Source organism: Meriones unguiculatus, chromosome 20, assembly GCF_030254825.1.
Source record: "Meriones unguiculatus strain TT.TT164.6M chromosome 20, Bangor_MerUng_6.1, whole genome shotgun sequence".
NCBI classification, from domain to species: domain Eukaryota; kingdom Metazoa; phylum Chordata; class Mammalia; order Rodentia; family Muridae; genus Meriones; species Meriones unguiculatus.
In genome coordinates, this window is record NC_083367.1 from 68,725,484 (window position 1) to 68,745,630 (window position 20,147).

Here is a 20,147-nt window from a genome sequence, read left to right on the forward strand (position 1 = left end):
CCTGTTTGATCTTGTAAAAATAATTTATAAGAGAATTTTACTAAAGTGGATTTAATTTTTAAAAACCAACTCATTTAAATGAGTGAAACATACAGTAATTTTACTACAAAGACAAGAAGCAATGGCCTTGTGATAAGACTAGAAAAATTACAAAAGGATACACCTAAGATATAACAGTCAAGTGGAGGGTTGGAAAACTGAAAGCCGTTTTCTTTCTCACCCAGAATGAAAAGCAAGGCCTGGGAATACCACTCAGTGGCCAAGCAATTACACAGCCTCAACAAGACCTGGGGTTCTCTCATCATCACGCGTGAAAAAGTACACAAGAATCCTTTGGAGGAATATATAGCTTCAATAGCAGAAACGTAGGGACAGGAAGACACCTACAAGCCGAAGCTGCCAGGCAAACCTGGTTCTGAGAAACACCGGGCCCCCATCACACAAGGACTTCTCCTTCTGCTTCATTCCAATTCCTTTCTCTTGACTTTTTCCTTCTCTCATTTATTCTCTCCCATGGTGGCTGTTTTCTTCTTATTATTACCACTTAGAAAGCCCAGATTTGTTTGTTATGAAAATAAATGACGATCCATACCCAGGCACTTAAAAGGAAGATAAACACAGACCTAATTAAAACAAGCAGTATCTGGAGAGAAATCTCATCCTGTGGACTTTTCCCTTTGTCGTCTTTACCCTCAGGACATTTTGGCAGCTAGCTCTGATCAAATCTCCTTCTTGGGGTTTTGTCCCTGTCTGTGCACCCGACATCCATCCACCCAGAAGTGACTTACAGACCTTTCGGAACTGGCATTACCAGTCGAGCTGACTGCTATGGTTTGAATCTCAAGTGTCCCCACCAGCTCGTATTTTGAAGGCGCAGTCTCCAGTTTTCGGCACTATTTTGAAGAGGGGGCCAGGCTGGGGCAAGCAGACTGTTGGGGGAGGACAGGGGAAAGTTATGCTGGAGCCTGGCTCTGTCTCACTTTCTCCTTCTGATCCAGACTCCAGGTGGCAGGCCCTGCCTTGGACTGCCACCCTGCCAATCTCAGAGATCCGCATTCTCTCTCCTCTCAGCTACCCACCCTGAAGCCACACACACACACACACACACACACACACACACACACACACACAGAATCCCTACCTGTGACTGGACCCTCCAGCCATAACCCGCACTGCGCGGTCTCACACACACAGACACCAACAGAGAGATCAAGCCAACTATTCTGATTCTTTTTCAAAGCAAAGCCCGGTATTTAAAGTAAATGCAAACATGCGTGGGAGTGAGCGTGCTGTGGGTTAATTGTGTACGCGTGTGTGCATGCGTGCGTGCGTGCGTGCGTGCGTCAGTGTCTCTGCGGGTGTGCGCGCGTGAGTAAGACAGAGGTAAATCTGGAATGTCTTCCTTCTCTGGTCTTTTACTCCATTACTCACATCATTTATATTAAAATTTTATTTATCCCTGGACACTTTTAATCCACATATGATGTTCACTGATCAATGTGCCTCATCCTCGAACTCACATTGACCCCTCTCATCCTTTTTCCCCTCCGACCAAATCCTTCTTCTTTCCACGTCTTTCTATCTTGTGTCCTTTTACTGTAACTGTCTGCCTCTAACAGGGTCTCCTGCATGCGCATGCGTGGGGGTCAGTTACTTCACCAAGGGCAATCGCAGGGGTTTGGCTCGTGACTGCTACTCACATTTCAAGTGTACCGTGTTCAAGGAGCCGGCTCCTCCGTAACTCTGCCCCCTAACCCAAGCTTACTTTGTGTCCTGTCATCACACTCACCAAACTGGCTTTTTCATTCTTGTCTGAACCCACACGTGGACTCAGGCTTGGCAGCAATGGTCCACACGGGGTCCATCATCCCACCATGCCTACCACATCCTCAGGCACAGAGCAGAGCTCAGTGAGCCAGGATACTGAGGCCCTGGCTGTCCCTCCACCAACCCATCTGTGCAGCCCAAGTCCCAGGAAGAGTCGGGCGGGGCTCCATCACGGAAATCACCACTGTGTCGGTCACTTTTCTGTTGCTGTAATAAAATGCCATGATCAAAAGCAACTTATAAAAGAAAGAGTTTGTTTTGACTTACAATACCAGAGGAGGAGGGAGGAAAGAGAGAGAGAGTCATAAAGGCGGTGGAAACATGGCAGCTGATAGCCGGAGAAAGACACTAAAAAGCGTGTCTTTACCTACAAGCATGAAGGAGAGAAAGCAAGCCGGAAGCAGGGCAAGGCTTCTCCACCAAGACGGCACCACCTCCACAAAGAGTGTCATCAGCTAGCGACCAAGGGTGCAAATACCTGGGCCTGTAGCAGGCATCACTCAAACTACCACCAGTACTCTGAACAAAATAAGCGAGCAACACCTAATACGTGTTAACACAGAAGAGCGCTCAGCTCACTCAGAATACTTTAAGTCATGTAAATCAAAGTGAACTCCCAAGGATAAACGAAATCTAAGGCGTTTAACACACACACATCCAATAAAAGCAAATTGTAGTCAATCTTGCCCAAAACCCTCACTGGAGAAGCCCAACAACACTTTAAAAAAAAATGTTTCTTTTTTGTTATTAGTTTGTACACACACACACACACACACACACACACACACGGGGGGGTGGGGAGAACATGCGGAGGTCAAAGGACAGCTTTCAAGATTTAATTCTGTCCTTCCTTCTTGTTGAGGCAGAAGCTCTCCACTGTGTGCCCTCCAGGCCAGCTGGTTCATGAGCTTCTGGGTAATTATTTTGTCCCTGCCTTGTATCTCTCCATAGAGTGCTGGGCTTTTCTACGCCTGACACCTCATCTGAATTTTTGTGGCCTGTGGGGATTGAACTCGGGTCTTTAGGCTTGAGTAGCAAGTGCTTCTCCTCCCTGAGCTACCTTCTCGGCTCACTAGTTGCGTATCATTGTCATTTATTTCACATCATTTTAATCCCTCATTTTTAAAATTGTTTAATCACTCCTGTAATCCCAACACTCAGGAGGCAGAAGCAGGTAGATCTCTGTGAGCTAGAAACCAGCCTGATCTACAAGGTGAGTCCAGGACAGCCAAGGCTACACAGAGAAACCCTGTCTCAAAAACCCGAGAAACATCAACAAAAACCCTTTTAATTTGTTTATGTGTATGAGTATCTTGCCTACATGTATGTATATCACACACACGTCTGATCCCTGTGGAAGCCACAAGAAGGAGTCATATCTCCTATAACTGGAATTATGGATGTTTGGAAGCCACCATATGGGTGCTGGGAATTGAACCCAGGTCCTCTGGAAGAGTAGTCAGTGCTCTTAACCACTGAGCCATCTCTCCAGCCCCTAACATGATTTAGTTATTCTTATTTTATGTGCATTGGTTTTTTGCCTGCATGTATGTCTGGGTGAGAGAGACAGATCCCCTAGAACTGGAGTTACAGACAGTTGTGAGCTGCCATGTGGGTGCTGGGAATTGAACCTGGGTCCTCTAAGACAGCAGCCAGTGGTCTTAACTGTTGAGCCATATATCTCACTGATCCAATTGCTTGGGTAAAGCCTATCAACTCCAGCTATGTTCACCTTCTCTTTATTAGAGAGCCTTACCAAAATTTTTTCATAAACTTAACAAGAGCTCATCAGAATTTGAAACATTCAGGAGTTGAACCTAAATCATTTAAAATGACAAACAAGAAATGAAACCTGGATTTATTTCTTTAAATCTCAATAAGTATCTGTAGGATGTAAAACACAGCTTTAAATCCTATGAGAATTTACATTAGATTTACATTTAGACCTTGCAGACATTGAAGCAAGAGAAAACCGACATTTGATTCTTAGTAGGGGGTTATGTAGATACCCTGTGACATGACAGTTATATCCCAATAAACCTGACACATGTCAAATGGCACAACTGAAGAGTGTGCTGAGTCCATCAGGCCTTCCAAGCATCCTGCATGTGTAGCACAAGCACTCTGAAGCCCGACATTTACCTGCGGTTTTCACTGCTGTTGCCCAGCTTCACAAACAAAGTCAAACGGCACATTTCTGGCTTGAGATAGAATCAGAATTCCCCACCCAACGTGCGTCTACTGAATACATAAAGCTTTCACATCCTTGTCAACCTTAATAAACCTAGAGCCAAACCATCGTGACTGAGAGGAACCATGAGGTAAGGTATGGAAGACATGGACATGAGAAGTCATACTTTGAGATTGTTTTGAGAAGATCGTAGAAGCCATGGACAGATTTTCAAAGCTCTGCTGTACAAAATGGGCGCCAGGCAGGCAGGAGTAGCAGCATCTTGGAAAGAGCATGCTCTGCTTGCTTGTTCATCTCACTTCCTGCCTGGAGGCCTTTCACAAGCTCCTTCATCACTCTCCCCATGATAACCAACTGCTTCCCTTCTGAAAATGACATGCCCGGTGCTACATAATGCATGGATTGCTTGATTTAATCCTCCATCAACTTTATGAAAAAGGGATTCTATTAATCCAGATTTCACACTTGCAGGATTGTGATAAAGGTTTTAAGGCTGCTCAAAGTCACTCAGCAAAACGTATTTGCTGGGTTTGGAACCAAAATCTCCCTCACGTTAGAGACTGAACTCATCCATCCCTGCAATCTTCATACAAGAAGGTTCAACTTGTCCAACAAGCTCTTCTGGCAATCATAGTAGGATTCTCAGCAACTATCTGACCAAACAGGGTTCTGAGACCAAGGATGCTTATGCACAGGAAAGTAAAACAGGGCATTAACATAGCCAACCTGATGTCATTGCCCTTAATTTGAAAATGTGTAAGATATATCAAAACAAGCTAATACTGGACACTGGGGTTTAAAAACAAAGACTTGCATCAAAGGATGAAAGTCACAGGCCATGTCTCTGGATGATGCTACTATTTACGTAGGTCATAGGTATTACCCTCCTTATACCCTGAAGAAAATGGGGAATTCCTGAGTTTACCCCTACCCAGTAAGTGAAGTGTCATCTTGCTAGTGTCACACATGTCAATCACTAGTACTGAAGGGGGGAAATGCTATGAGAGAAAGCCAGAAAAAAACTGAAAAACAGATTCAGGTAGTGGTATTGGAACCACCAACACAAGAAACGGAAGACTGTCGAGGGATTTAAGAAGATGGAAGAGTTCAGAAGATTTTTAATTGAAAGAGGAAATGTAGGAATGACTGACATAAAAAAATGAAGGATTAGAAGTATTCATAATTATGTATCAAAATAGGCACAAATTGCCTTAAGTAGTAAAGTTCATGAAGGTAAAGAAGATAAGCAAGGCTTAAGCAGATTACCAAATAGCTGGGGCTAGAAGAGGAGGAGAAAGTGAAAGGCTCCTGCTTCAGGATGTCCTGAAGGCTGTGCTCACTGTTAATCAGGAAGAGGATTTGACTCAGAAGGAGGATGGGAAGAGCATGTGTAGTAATTTTTTCAGAGACATACTCACCGAGTGGAGGGAGGGAAGGTTGAGAAATTACCCAGATCAGACTGGGTACAAAGGTAGGAGGTTGTCTGGATTGTTAACTGATACAAGACTGTGGGCAGCATCATTCCCTGGGCTAAGAGTCCTGAGAAAGCTAGCTGAGCATAGGTCTCTAAGCAAGTCAGCAAGCAGCACTCCTCCACAGTTTCTGCTTCAAATTGCTGCTCGAGACCCTGCCAGAACTTCTCTCAGCATTGTAACCGATTAGACAAAATAAATCCTTTCCTGCCCTCTCTTGCTTCTGGTCAGTGTTTTATCATAGCAACAGAGATGAAACTAGAACAATGTCTTAGGCTCAGTCTCCATCACCAAAAATTCCTACATGTCTATGACTGAAGCAGGCGTTCAGACAGATACGTGTATGTCCACACTCAAATCCACATTGCTCATAACGGCCAAACAGCAGAGACAATTCAGAGCCTGCTGATGCAAGTAAACAAACAAAAGGTGGCATATAAATACAACAGAATTGCAGTTTTGCCTTTAAAAAGAATGGCATAACAGTATCTACAACACATGAGTGAACCCGGAAGACACAATGCTAGTGAGATAAGCCAGACACAAAAGGATAAAAATGACTCTGGTACATGAACTGCGGAAAATAGTTGCAGTCACGGAGGTACACAGAGGTGGCAGTGTAGATGCTACCAAGGCCACGGGAAGGCGAGGGAGTGATAGCTTAAAAGTCACAGTTTCAAAATGAGAAACAAAAAACCCTGCTCATGCAACGTAAATGGACCTAATTCCATGGAACTACATATGTTAGATGGTTCAAGCAGTAAATGTTTGTTGTGGGTATTATCTCACTATGGATTTGAAAAGTGAACTTGGAGTCGTCGTAGGTGTCTGCGTGAGAAAGCAGAGAAAGGGATCCACGCTGGGGACTGTGAACTGACCCTGTCCTGATTTGCTCACAGCGGCAGTGGGCAGTCATCTTGTACCACGCGCTTCTCCTAAGCTAGAGAGTGTGCTCAGTGCGCTCAACTCTGTGTCTTGTCTTGATACCACAAACAATGAGCTGGGTTATCCGGGTCCACTGTCAGAACCTGAAACCCCAAGGATCTGATTAGCTTATTCAAGGTCTGTTGGCTGATAGATGGTGGAACATTCATTGAGATATACATCTGTCTCATTCGTGACTCTTTGTTTTAAAGAATCATGCCATGACTGGCTAAAGAAGAAAAAACTCAGAACTAACTGATAACACTTAAATATTAAATTGTGCTTATAGTAGAAATATAACCGTTTAACAAATCACTGTATCTTTGAAAAGCATTTCATAATCAGCAATATAAATCAGCTCCAGATTGATCCCCAGCACTGCCGTTCTCACCAAACATGAAATGCAAACCACATGAAAGATAATACATTTGTCTGTTGATTGGGACAGATTTTTTTTTAATTCTAGAAAATCTCTTCAACATATTCTAAGGATGGAAAGAAAAACTAGAAAGCAAAATTTGAGGGAAATTAAACAAAAACTTTAAACCTTCTGAGAGAAGAACTGCAGCAGTGTGTTTGTAAATAAATTTCCACCCAGATATTAAAATGAATATTTCTGATTCACAGCCAGTGCAATGAGCCAAATCAAATGAAATAAAAATTGGCTGTCTCAGTGAACACATTCCTAAAAGTCCAGTGAGGACAGTCAGTGGGCCCCGATTTGAACTATTTCATAACCACATCTGTATGTAACAGCACACACACACACACACACACACACACACACACACATCGGGATGCATTGCAAATTCTATTTTTACACTAGTCATTTCCAATTAATTTTATCAGAGACAACACCCATCTCCAAATTGCACTTTGCTTTTTTTTTTAAGTAAACCAGAAAGCATTACTAATATCCAATTATATTCCCAAAAGATGTTTTTAAAGAAGGAATTCTAGGAAAGACAACAGCCCTGGAAAAGTTTTCTTTTCTACATAAAAAAGAAAAAAAATGGAAGTCAGAAGGAATTCTCTCTGTCCTCACAAGACCCCAATCTACTGAAAATGTTGACATGATACCTTGTGTCCAGTCTCTACAGTCCATCTGCAAAGCCACAGTTGTTCCAAGCAGCTGGCACAGAACCAAGGCAACAGCTGCAACAAAGGCAAGCATGATGGGACCAGTGACCACCACCTCACCACAGTGCCCCAGAGACGATGAGGCGCTTTCAGCAGTGCCTCGTCTAGCTCCACACACAAGCCAGCGCTGTTAGGCAGCTCAGAATAGGACCTCTTGAAATTGCTCCCCCTTAGCCCTGTGATGTCCAGCACTGGGCTTTGACCATCCTGAGGGTGTGGTACCTTTCCCAAGAACTTTGATTCCAGAAGGTCTGGGGGACTGTGGTGAGCAAAAAGGAAAGAAGGGGGTGGGCCAATAGATAAGAATCAAACAAAGGGGAGGACAGTGTAACAACTGGGGGGATTCTTTCCAAGGCTGGCAGCATTCCTCTAACCCTCTGGTCCTTCTCCTGCATATTCTTTTCTTCCAGAAGATTCTTTAAGCTTTCTTACCACTTCAGCTCCTTTAAGGACCAAACCCTGGTGTCCAGAAGTGGGAGAAAGACTTTCAAAGTGTTCTCATCTTTAGAAGCAAGAAAGAGAAAATGTTCTTGCAATCTGAGAGATGGAATCAAATCCAGAGACCCTGAGCAGGGTTCTGCCAAGTGTCTTGTCCCTCAGAGTCAAGGATAAATTCATGACTCAGCTCAGGGTAATTTTGATACTTTAGGGGGATGGAAACAGTTTTTAACTGAGATCAGATGTGATGCAGAATATGGAGATGTGGAGGTCCTTCAAACTTAAACTGCTGGATTGCTTTTTTTTTTTTTTTTTTTTTTTTAATGAACTCTTGATTCACTAAGCTGTCAATAAGAATCTTGCCTATCTTTGGGAGTTTCTCCCAAGATCTTTTACAGACAAAACTCTGCCTCAACATTCTGATGAAAAGTAAGGATGGAAAAGTCAGGCATTTAAGATTCCGCAAGCAGTGGCTTCCCTAGCATGTCTGTAGCCATAGTCTAATCATTGCTGCTTTTCTTAATTTGACTCATCCCTTTTCATCAAAAAGAAAGAAAATGGTTATTTTGCCATCCTTAGAAATACCAGCTAATCTGCTTTATGAACCCCAACAATTTCTTCTAACCAGTGGGAGTAAATCAATGTTAGTTTTCATGATGGCCATTTTTCTTTCTATGAAAGTTAGCACAATGGCCTAAAGATTTCCCCGTGTTCTTACAAATGACAGGACCTCCTTTTTAATAAATATTTCAATTACATATGTAATTTCTAGAGAGTAAAGAAGAAATAACAGATGTGGTCAGTGAGTACAAAGTTTTTGTTCATCATGTGTCCACTGCATGGTTTCAGGATGCATGAAGGGACATGTGCTGGTTTCATCCACAGTGGCGTGCACAGTGCCATGAATTTCATAGTCCTCAAGCCTGGGGACAACTTCTGTGAGGTGTGTTAGAGATGCCCTGGCACCAGGCAAAGAGCAGAGTGAACACCTGATGGTCATTCAGCCAAAGCTGAATTGTCGTTAAAACGCACCCTCCTGGGCATCCAGACCCCGAAGTCACTGTGTTCACCAATTCAGTGTCCTGATAGCCTCACCTTGGATGATCATCATCCCACCACTGGGAAATTGTTATCCTTTCTCAGAGGTGTTTGGATGCTCCTTCTAGAATCTTCTGCTTCCTGTTGATCTAGAGCAATGGTTCTCAACCTGTAGGCTAGGACCCTTTTGGGTCTTACATACAAGATGCCCTGCATATCAGACATTACACTATGATTCATAACAGTAGCAAATTACAGTTAGGGACTTAATTATATGGTTGGGGGTCACCACAGCATGAGGAACTGTATTAAACGGTGGTTGAGAACCACTGATCTAGAAGCTACTTCTCTTCCCCTCTGGAACTCTCCTCAAGAAAGAAAACGGCCCTACTGTGAGGTCTAAACATGCTATTCAACCTCAGGGTCTTCACCTCATCTGCAGAAGAAACGATGTGAATATGGCAGTCCCTAGGCACAGTGCTAAGCTACAGCCCCTTGGCTTTTTGTATGCTCCCAAGGTTCATGTAATTTGCTGCCTGACTCTATAATGTTCTGGATGGGGTCCTCTCACCTCTTCCACCTCTTCCAGAAAGTTGTAGTTGCTGTGCCAAAGTGCAGGGATACGGGTGTATTTAGGAGCTGTTACAATGTTAGCAGTGATAGACTTGGTCTTGGGTCTCAGGCCGTGTGTAATCCTCAGCAAACACCAAACTAGGTGACTTCTCTGGGCTGTTTGATGTCTCTCCAGTAGTTGGCATATGACCAGGAACGACAGTATATGTAAGCTCTATAGTAGGTATTATTTTATACCATGAACCTCTATAGACCATTAAAAAGAAACGAGAGAAAACTGCTCCAATATAAATGTGTTTTAATGTATGTGTGTATCATATTTGCTAGGTACACTAGAGAGAACTTACGTATTAAGAGAGGTACAATGGGAGTTAGTATGAGACAAAAAAAGAGACTTCGTTCTTCATCAAGTGCCATGTTGTATTGCTTAAACACGGTCCTTCATATTTGTTTGGTGCTTTTTTAATTGAACATCCAAAGATGTTTTGAACATTTCTATTAAAGAGCCTTCCTAAACCTGATGGCCCTCCTGACTTGCAACATCCCTTTTACAAATATCAGCCAAACTAAGTGGTTTCATTATTGGTTCTGCTTCTCCTATACTTTTGTTTCCTATAGGATAAGGGTTAATGGAAGTGCTGATTTACCATAAATCTGTGAGGGGTTAAATGAGATGATACATAACATACAGCCTTGGCAGGACCAGTACTCATAAAATGCTACCCAGTGTTATGATTATTAGCCACTAAATCTCCAGACCAGCACAACTCAAATTTGTCAGGACAGTATTTAAAAGAAAATACCCTCACGTCGGTCTATCATAACCTATCATTGTTTTTAGTAGTGTTTCTACCCTTCATAATTGTCTTCAGACCACATATCTTGTAAGGCTGTATTTGTAAAGTCAAATTTTAATTGTGCAAAACTCTTCATCCTATAAGAAAGAAAGAAAGAAAGAAAGAAAGAAAGAAAGAAAGAAAGAAAGAAAGAAAGAAAGAAAGAAAAGAAGAAAGAGAAATCTAATCTACCACAGCCGGGAGGATGTGACAGATGACTTTAATCCCAGCACTAGGAAGGCAGAGGCCGGTGTATTTCTGAGTTCGAGGCTAGCCTGATCTACAGATCCAGGACAGTCATGGATACGCAGAGAAAGCCTGTCTCAACAACCAAACCATACCAAAACAAAACAAACAAAAAGCAAAAAACAAACAACAAAACAAAAATCTACCACAATCAGCACAAGGCTACTTTCAGAACCGGAAATTCGGCTGATGCCTGACAAAACCGGCAAGATCCATGACAGCCATTGTTCAATATATTCATAGACTATAACCAAACATCCTTTAAGCAGCCAAGGGTTATTGGGTACCTGTGTAGACTGCCTGAAGTGTACAGCAGTCCCCTGTCAGAACAACATAACCTGAACTAACAGCTTTTGTCTAGCCTTAGCGTGAATACAATTGCCTCTCCAAACTCAATTTGAAACCTGAACTGATAAAACTGCTAGGAAAAAAACAAAACACCCATAGGCAGTGCCATCAAGGATACAGGTGTAGGAAGTGGCCTCTCTGAGTAGGGCTCCAGTTGCCCAGGAACTAACACCAACAATTGGAAAATGGGGACATCATAAAACAAAATCTTTGGTACAGCCAAAATTGAATGAAGAGCAAGCTCATGAAGTGGCAGAGAGTTTTTGCCAGCCATATGTCTAACAGAGTATTACTATCCAGAACATATAAAGAACTAAAAAAAAAAGTCAAGAAAACAAATTGCACAATTAAAAATGAGTATGGATCTAAATAGAGAATTCTCAATTAAAAAAAAGTAAAAATGGCCAAGAAATATTTCAAAAGTATTTATTGCCTTAGAAATTAAAGAAATGCAAATTTAAAAAAATTTAAAAATTGACATTTAATCTTATCCCAATCAGAATGGCTAACATTAACAAGACAGCTGATGATGAATGCTAGAGGAGTGGGGGGGGGAAGAGAGTCCTCGTTCACTGTTACAAACTGGGGCAGCCTCTTTGAAACCAGTGTGGGTAATCCTCAAAAAGCTACAAATAAGTCTACCATATGATCTATCATATTACTCTTTGACATATGCCAAAAAACTCAATATCCTACTCCACAGATGCTTGCTCAGCCCTGTTCCTCATCACTCTATTCACAATAACTAGGAAATCAAAACAACTTAAATATTTCCCAGCTGATGAATGGATACTGAAAATGTAGTACAGAAATGGTATATAAAACTATTCCGTTCCAAAGAAAAAAGAAATTTGTAGGTAAATGAGTAGAAATAGAAAATGCACTGAGTGTGTTAGTTGGCACAGACCCCAAAAGACAAACATTTGTTCTCTCTCATCGTCAGTTCCTAGCTCCAAATTTTGAGGTGCCGGCATGTAACCTGCAGTAACCGCAGAAATCAGTTAGGTAGAAAGGTAGCATGGGGGGAGCTAGAGAGGGGGAGAGCAGAACACAGGTGATAGTAACCAGGAAGTTGGAAAAACAGGGAGGGAGGTTGAATTTTGGAAAGAAAGGAAGTCAATACAGAAAGAGGAAGAAGGTGAGGGTAGAGGGATAAATAACATTAAGGATATTGGATAAAGTATCAAGGAATCATACTATTTTATATTTCTTAAAATTAAATATAATACATATAAATGTATGTATATCTATACATGTATGTAATTATATAGCACACACATACACACACACACACACACACACACACACACACACACATATATATATAAGCCCCAGTACCAGACATGAGAAACATCTATTCAAGTTGTTGGTCAGGGAGGTCCAAGTGACTCCTAAAACAGTAACCTATTTCTGTTGCCCTCACAGGCTGCAGGTAAGTCCCTATTGCTAGGACACTGCATGCTTCAGACACAGGACTCAGAAGATCAACCTGGCACTGATTTGAGAGTCTCCTCCCTGAGGACTAGGATTTATAGCGCCAGAAGGTGCCAGCTGCCTGATACCTACGGATCACAATGACCAGCAAGATTTTCCTAAATGTCTGCCTGTGGCAGGACTATCTTGGCAGTAACCAACAGTTATCTCATTGGAATTGAGGTCCACTCGGTGGAATAGAAGTCATGCTTAGTGCTAGAAACCAAGCCGCCTGTCCAGTGCTAGTGAGGTCATAGACCTCAGAGGAAAACCTGCTACCGAGACTTTCTTAGATCAGCACAGCACAGTTCCTTACTAAAGCTTAGCCTTAGATTCACGGATACGTGCGGTTCTGACCCCTCATTAAGGAAACTTCTCTTTGCAGAAGGTGAAGACCATTACAAAAAGCCATATCTAGTGAAAATGCATATACCAACTTATCATGGGGTGCTCACCCTAACTGATACATCTACAATTCCTGTACTTAAGGCTCAGGGAACATCAAGGAAGATACAGCAGAAAGACTGTAAGATCTAGAAGTCCAGAAAGTCTGCTGTAAGACTGTGTCTCCTAGAAATGATAGGGAAGGTACACCCATGACATCTTAATAATACTGAAGAACAATAATATCACGCTAATGGGGAAGAAGAAAATATCATTGGACACACACACACACAAAAGTCTACAGACAACTAATGACTGCTAAGAGAGGGTGAACTAGTCTTTCCCAAAGATAAGGCCATAATGAGCTATCCAATAGCAAATGGTCAACTCTGAAGCCATTTACATACAAGTTACATTAAATGAATCATCAGGTTGTATTTATATATTTATTAATTTATGTGTGTGTATATAACAATAATAAGAAAAAAAGAGAAGTCATCGATTTGAGACATGGAAGGAGTTAAAGAAAAGGGACTTGAAAAGAGTTAGGAAGAAAGGGAAATATAGAAAGGTGCAATTAAACTTTAATTAATTTTTTAATTTTAAAGGAAAGTGAGAGGACAATAGTCACCTGTGGCTCTAAGAACCCCAAAACAACTGAGCCCAGCTACAAGGCAGAGAAAGCCATGGCCACCTGCTTCCTGCCACCTCGTCTCCTCATCGCTGACACATGATCCCAGGGAAGAAAGTATGGAATTTTATTTAGTAGACTATATCTTAAGGCATGTTAAATGTGGTGTAACTAGTTCTTTACTCTCTACTCCCTTTCCACTGCACTGGTCTAGGGCACCTCCAAACTGTTTTGAAGTAGCAATTACAAAGGTTATTGTGGTTTGTTTCCTTTTATAAAAATTTACTAAAATTGTGACGTTTAAGTAGAATGAGAGCACACTGTCTGAAAAAAAAATGCTGTAATGGAGGTAGGAGGGTGGATTCTTAGTTTGTTAGGGAAAACCTGGCAAGCGAACCCTTCTAATTCTATAATATCCAAATTAGACAGTTTCATGATTTAAGGATATTTTAAGTACGAAAAGTTAGAAGGAGCTTACCAAAAAAATCACTCATGATGTTCCCCAAGACCTCCACATCTGCTAGCTATCTGAACAGTCTTGAAGCCACACTCTCTCCCTAGCGAAAAAAATCTTCAAACAAAAACCTTGGGAAATAGGCGGAAATCCAAGCTCTTAAAAGCTCTCATTGGGGATGGCAGTATGGCGCAGCAGTACTTGCAGCCACAGCTAAAGATCTGTGTTCGATCCCCGGGACCCGGCTTCAAAGCAGGAAGCTATTAACAGTGTTCAACTGGGCCAAGTGGGAGCAGAGATGGTGATGGCCCCTTGGGCTGAAATGACCTCTAATCAGCAAGGCTGGGACCTTTATGACGTGAACATCTGTGGAAGTAGAAGTGGAAGAAAACATTAGGTATCACAGACCCCAGAAAGACATGCTAGGGGGAATATGACTGACTCAGCAATGCTCTCAAGGAGCAACTTCGTGTGTGACTCAACCCCTTAAGAGCAGCAAATCAGTCCAAGGAAGTGATCCTGTCCAGAGCGAGGCCAGGGTCCTTCACTAATATTTGCTAGCTTGGAAAAACAAAGTCACAGTCTGTGATACTTGACAGCTGTGGCCAGCCCTGCTTCCTGGCTCATGGCAAATGATGACTGACAGGTGGAAGCAGGAACAGAAGCAGGATGGGATCCCTCCCAGATCCAAGACCCTGACACCCTGGAAACTGAACTCTTCTCTATCCCAAGACTGCCTGAGGATAGTGAGCACACTCAGAGTCTCCCGTGAACACCCATTCCTTTCCCGCTGCCGTCCACCAGCCGTCTCAGGTGAGTTGAAACTAGAACCCCTAATTCATGACATTATCTTCTAAGAATAAGGCAACTGTACTTCCACGGGAAGTTTACATGTAAAATAGTTTTCATACTATAGTTTTATTAATTATATTTTACAAAATATGATCCAGACTACAATGTAAAAATGCTCAAAAAGTGAAGAATGTGTGTACTATTTGTATCCCATAAGTCATGAAAATTACAAGCAGGGAAAGTAACAGAGAAAGTTAAGGCATGTAACTCTCTGTCAGCTCTGCTTAGAGAAATGCTGCTCCCGTCTGATTCGCCAGGTTTAATTGGGAACCAAAACAATGATGATTTTGAAGGATGGAACAAAGCTCTACCACATCCCAGTGAAACAAATCAATCTGACCTGTTCCTTCTTAGTAAGTGATTCAACCTTTAATTCCTACTTGTTTCATTTCAAATACTCTGTTATTTGAATGGCTTCATACTGTGAACTATAAATGAGTGATTTCTGACTCAGTTACCCTTCCAGGCAAAGTCACAAATAAGACACCACCAGACCAAGTGTGACTGGGTCTTACATGTTCTTAAAATACAAAGCTGAACTCCTTGAGGGTAAAACGAAACCACTGAAATCAAGATATCAGTCTTCTTATTTCACAGACAAATTCCTGAAAGCAGACAGAAAGTTGAAGGGGGCAGTGAGGAAACCCAGACACATTTCAGATCTAGTCCCCTTCCTGCCCCAAAGCTCAGTGTTCAAATATATCAGTTAAATTTTGAGTATGTGTTTAATAACGTGAGTGTGCGGGCAGGTGATGGTCAGAGGACAACTTGCAGCGTCGGCTCTTTCCTTCTACCAACCAACTCAGATTGTCAGGTTTGGCCACAAGCTCTTTACTGCTGAGCTGTCCTCCAATGGATCAGTGGTAAACATTTGAAGCATCTGCTCCAGGGTTCTTTTAGGCTTCCTGACTCAATACCCCAGAAATGTCTCTAGTGTCATTGAAACCTGTGTCTACTGGAAAACTGCTGTGACTCCTGTCTCCTAGTCATTGGGTCCCTCCTTCAGAAAAGCCAAGTTTATTTCTGCAAGGAGAAGGTCTGGCAAAACCCCTGCCACCTCCACAACCCATGACCCTTTTCTGGCCTCCCCTGGCCCATCTGGTTTTCTGTACCTCTCACCTTCTGTATCTCATGTTTTTTTTCTCTTTTTCTTCAACATGTTTCAGTGGTGGTAAAGTAAAGCACAAGAGCAAAGAGACTCACTAGAAGAATTTCTATTGTCATCATTATTTTTAAAGAACTCCTTTGAAAATGGCTGAAACTGAAAGACATTTAACAAAGCCTGCATGGCCTAAAAAACTACAATTAACTTAAGTGAAAGAGGCCTAGCACTGTGGGAATCATGTAGAAAATTTAATATCTCTAAAAAGTCGGCCATAAAGACAGTCCCAAAACTTGCATTAATACAAAAGAACACTTCACTTCTACTCTTAAGAAAGAAAAAGGCAGTCCATTTTAAAGCCACATTATCATAAAAGAAGGTGCCTTTCATAGCTCTAGGCACACCGCAGATGGCACCCTAGAGTGGCAGGAGTTCCCATTGCTGTGCTCAGAGCACTGGGAGTTTCAAGTGTAACCCCAGAAGACCAGCTGACGGGGAACTGATCCAAGAGCACCTTAACTTTATTTAGATTTATTTCAAGTAGAGGAAGAAGAGAAAAAAGAAGAAGAAAAAGAGGAGGCTACAAAGTATTGTCATTACACTAACTGATCCATTAACGTCAATACAGATAGCTCTTTGCTTTCCAATTTTTCAGAAACTTCAAGATAACTTTCACACTCTTTTCCAACTGCTTTGAAATAAGAGTTAAATTGTTCCCAAATGAAGACATGGAAATGGGATAAGTTCCAGAGTTTCTTCATAATTTCTTTTCTGATATGTGGAGTCATAGCAAAGGATAAACAATGGAGGTGAGAGTTGTGCATTGTCTTTGGGCCAGTGAGCACATATCTAGTTCATGCACACACATTCTTTCTGGTATGTGCAGACCTCAGGGCAAGCAGGTATGTGACCGAAATCGCAAGGAGAACAATCCAGCTCCCTCCCAGAAAGCTGGCTCTTCCTTCCCAACTGAGGTGCATAGCAAGGGTCCGTGTCATAGTTTGGGTGATTGATTAAAATAACTCACCTGGTTGGCAGCTTTACCCACTGAGATGCCTGGTGGTTTATTAACACAAAGTCCTTCACCTCCTCCACTGTGATTTCTCAGTATCCTAGAGAAATAATAGTCCCCTGGAGCCGCCTACCTAACATCCATTCAGTACAATTCCACATTGACTCACAACTAATGAAATGAGAGTTGCGGGTTAGTGCAAGCTTGTAATCTTACAAACAAAATAAACTTTCAAAGTGAAGAATGAAGCCTTGTGGGCCACAAGGTAAGAGAAGAACACTCAACATCCTGGTGTTAAATCACCTAATCAACTGCAGCACACTTCTGCAATGTGCTTTGTTACATGAGGAAAAGATACTTACTGAGAAGACAACAATGCCAAAAAAAAAAAAAAAAAAAATCGAAGGTTATCCATGATCCTGTAATTCATAGGTAGTTCATAGGTAGTTGTTAGTTACATGTTAAAAGATACATCTCCAAATACCATGCATACTTTAAATACCTAGGTAGGTAAGGTGGAACTATACATAACAAGTATAGGCAGAGATGATAGATAGATAGATAGATAGATAGATAGATACATAGATACATAGATAGATACATAGATACATAGATAGATACATAAATACATACATAGATACATACATACATAGATAAATACATAGATACATAGATAGATATAATGATAGTGGTAGATGATAGATAGACAGAAATAAACAGATAGATAGATAGATAGATAGACAGCTTAGACAGATCAATAGATGATAGATAAAAATGTTCATATATATGAATACATATATGAGCATACCATTATGTGTACTAGTATATACACATACACATAAAAGGGGATGGGTTTATAAAATACTTTAAATAAATCCTCTCTCTTGCATTCTGTTCAGAAAAAGCAGCCACCTATAAAACATTTTATAAGTAACAGCTGTCATGTAGAGCACTTGACATTTTTATGCCTCAGAAAAATGGAGTCCAAATCAAGGCATGTGACTCTCAGATCCTTATTTGATTTGATAAGCAGCTATTGGGCTAAAAGTAGGAAAAAGGAAAAGGGCATTTTGTCCCCAAAGTTGTCTTAGCATATATATCCCTCTTACTGATTTACAGTCAGGATGCACACAGTCAACATGGGAACAGTCAGTCAACACAGGACACAGTCAACACAGGACACAGCCAACACAGGACACAGCCAACACAGGACACAGTCAACACAGGACACAGCCAACACAGGACACAGTCAACACAGGACACAGCCAACACAGGACACAGCCAACACAGGACACAGCCAACACAGGACACAGACAACACAGGACACAGTCAACACAGGACACAGTCAACACAGCCAACAGAGCACACGGTCAACACAGGACACAGTCAACACAGGACACAGCCAACACAGGACACAGCCAGCACAGCCAACAGAGCACACGGTCAACACAGGACACTGTAAACACAAAACACATCAACACAGGAACACAGGACATAGTCAGAGGAGCACAGTGACAGGGTCTAGAGTCACATGCTTCTTCTGTCTCTTGTATGTACATACCAACCTTAAGGAAAGTATTTGAAGGAACATAGGGAAAAAACAGAAATCTTTCAAATGCTCTGTAATATAATTGATAAGAACTTATCACATTTTCTACCTTCTCTGGAACCAGTTATTACTGCCATGATTTTATGAAATAAATAGGGTATTTATCTGCATTTACCATCTTCTGATGGTTCATATTGTAGAAAATCCTAACATCAACTCTTAGGAATAGTGTCTAGAAAACGTTCAAAACACACTGGGGAGGAAGAGATGGCTCCGAGGTGATGAGCATGTGCTGCTCGTGTGGAGAATCCAAGTTCGAGTCCCAGCACCCACAGTTGGTGAATCACAATCATCCCAGCTCTGGGACATCCAAAGCCTTTTTGCGGCCTCTGTGGGCACCTGTGCTCACATGCTCACACCCAGACGCATGCACAGACACTTAACATAAAACAAATAAATCCTTAAAAACCCTTCATAACTATTTTGTAGAATTAAGATTAAGGAAAAATCAAAAATATCATAAACATAAAAATCAGAGACTCTAAACTATAATTTCCTAAATTTGATTCTTTACCTGGAACCAAATGTTTTTTCACCATATTATTATAAAACATAATACTTTTATGTCCATATCTATTACTACAGAGGAAAGAGTATCTTAATATTTTATTAATGTTATTCCCATGTTAAACTTTAAAAAATAAGCTGAAATGGTATATTATACACACAGCCTGGAAAGAAACCCTCAGCCAACTTCTGAATGCATAAGAGACATCTTGCTCATGACAATGGGAGAGGGCTACAGCTAGGATGTGTTAAAGTTCTGTAACAAGTCATTTTTAAAACATGCATTGCTCAAACATAATATCTTATGCTGTATTCCTGCACAGGCCACACAGGTCTGAGCAAACAATGACTGAAACCAAATTCCACGATGTTTACAATGAAAAGATGCCTTTGCCATGCTTTGGATGGATACTAGGTGAGACACTATCTTCTTCATAGTGTTGTGTCGTTTCTTCTAGAGCACTGTACTCACACATAAACTCTGAACTCCTAACCTTTATCTCTTTAAGAGCTTCTTCTACATTCCCAAAGCCTTGGGGAATTTTTTCTGGTGCTGGGTTTAAGTCTTGTGTGATTTATCATCATCTTCCATCAGTGACCAGCTGAATCCTAATTAATCTAATCTAATCCAATTAGATTGCAGATAATGTACCTTTAAATTTCTCTAATGGCTACTATGAAATGACATTCAATAAATATCTGTTGCAGGAAAATATAAATACTTTCACTCAACAAGTGAGTCCTCTCTGGTAAAGAGGGTTTAGGTAACGTGAGCAGGAAGGTACTCATAGGTAGAAATGATGAAAAGGAAGAAAAAGGGAGAGTAGAGAATTGGAACAGAGACAGTGGGGGTGAGGCTGATCTACAGCAGCTCAGAGAGCATAAACATGATGTGTACTGGAATTCAGAAAAAAAAAATTCTCCAGGGTGATTTTATTGCACCACATAGGAACAGCAAAGCATAATCATTTTCAAGTGTATTCCTTTATTGCTACCTCCAAGATGTCAAAGAAACAAATAATTATGAATTCTGATCACCTTATGAACTACAATTTATCTTCCATGGCATATAAGGAGAATATTTTGTGCA

At 41.3% G+C, this 20,147-nt stretch overlaps 1 protein-coding gene and 1 non-coding gene across 3 annotated transcripts in view; one reads left to right on the plus strand and one right to left on the minus strand.

The window, feature by feature from the left end:
* Positions 1–20,147, minus strand: part of Esr1 (estrogen receptor 1) — a 370,708-nt gene that overhangs the window by 198,072 nt on the left and 152,489 nt on the right. The window lies entirely within an intron of this gene.
* Positions 7,726–7,816, plus strand: LOC132649614 (small nucleolar RNA SNORD88). The gene has a single exon (XR_009588104.1). It is a non-coding gene; the product is annotated as a small nucleolar RNA SNORD88 (small nucleolar RNA).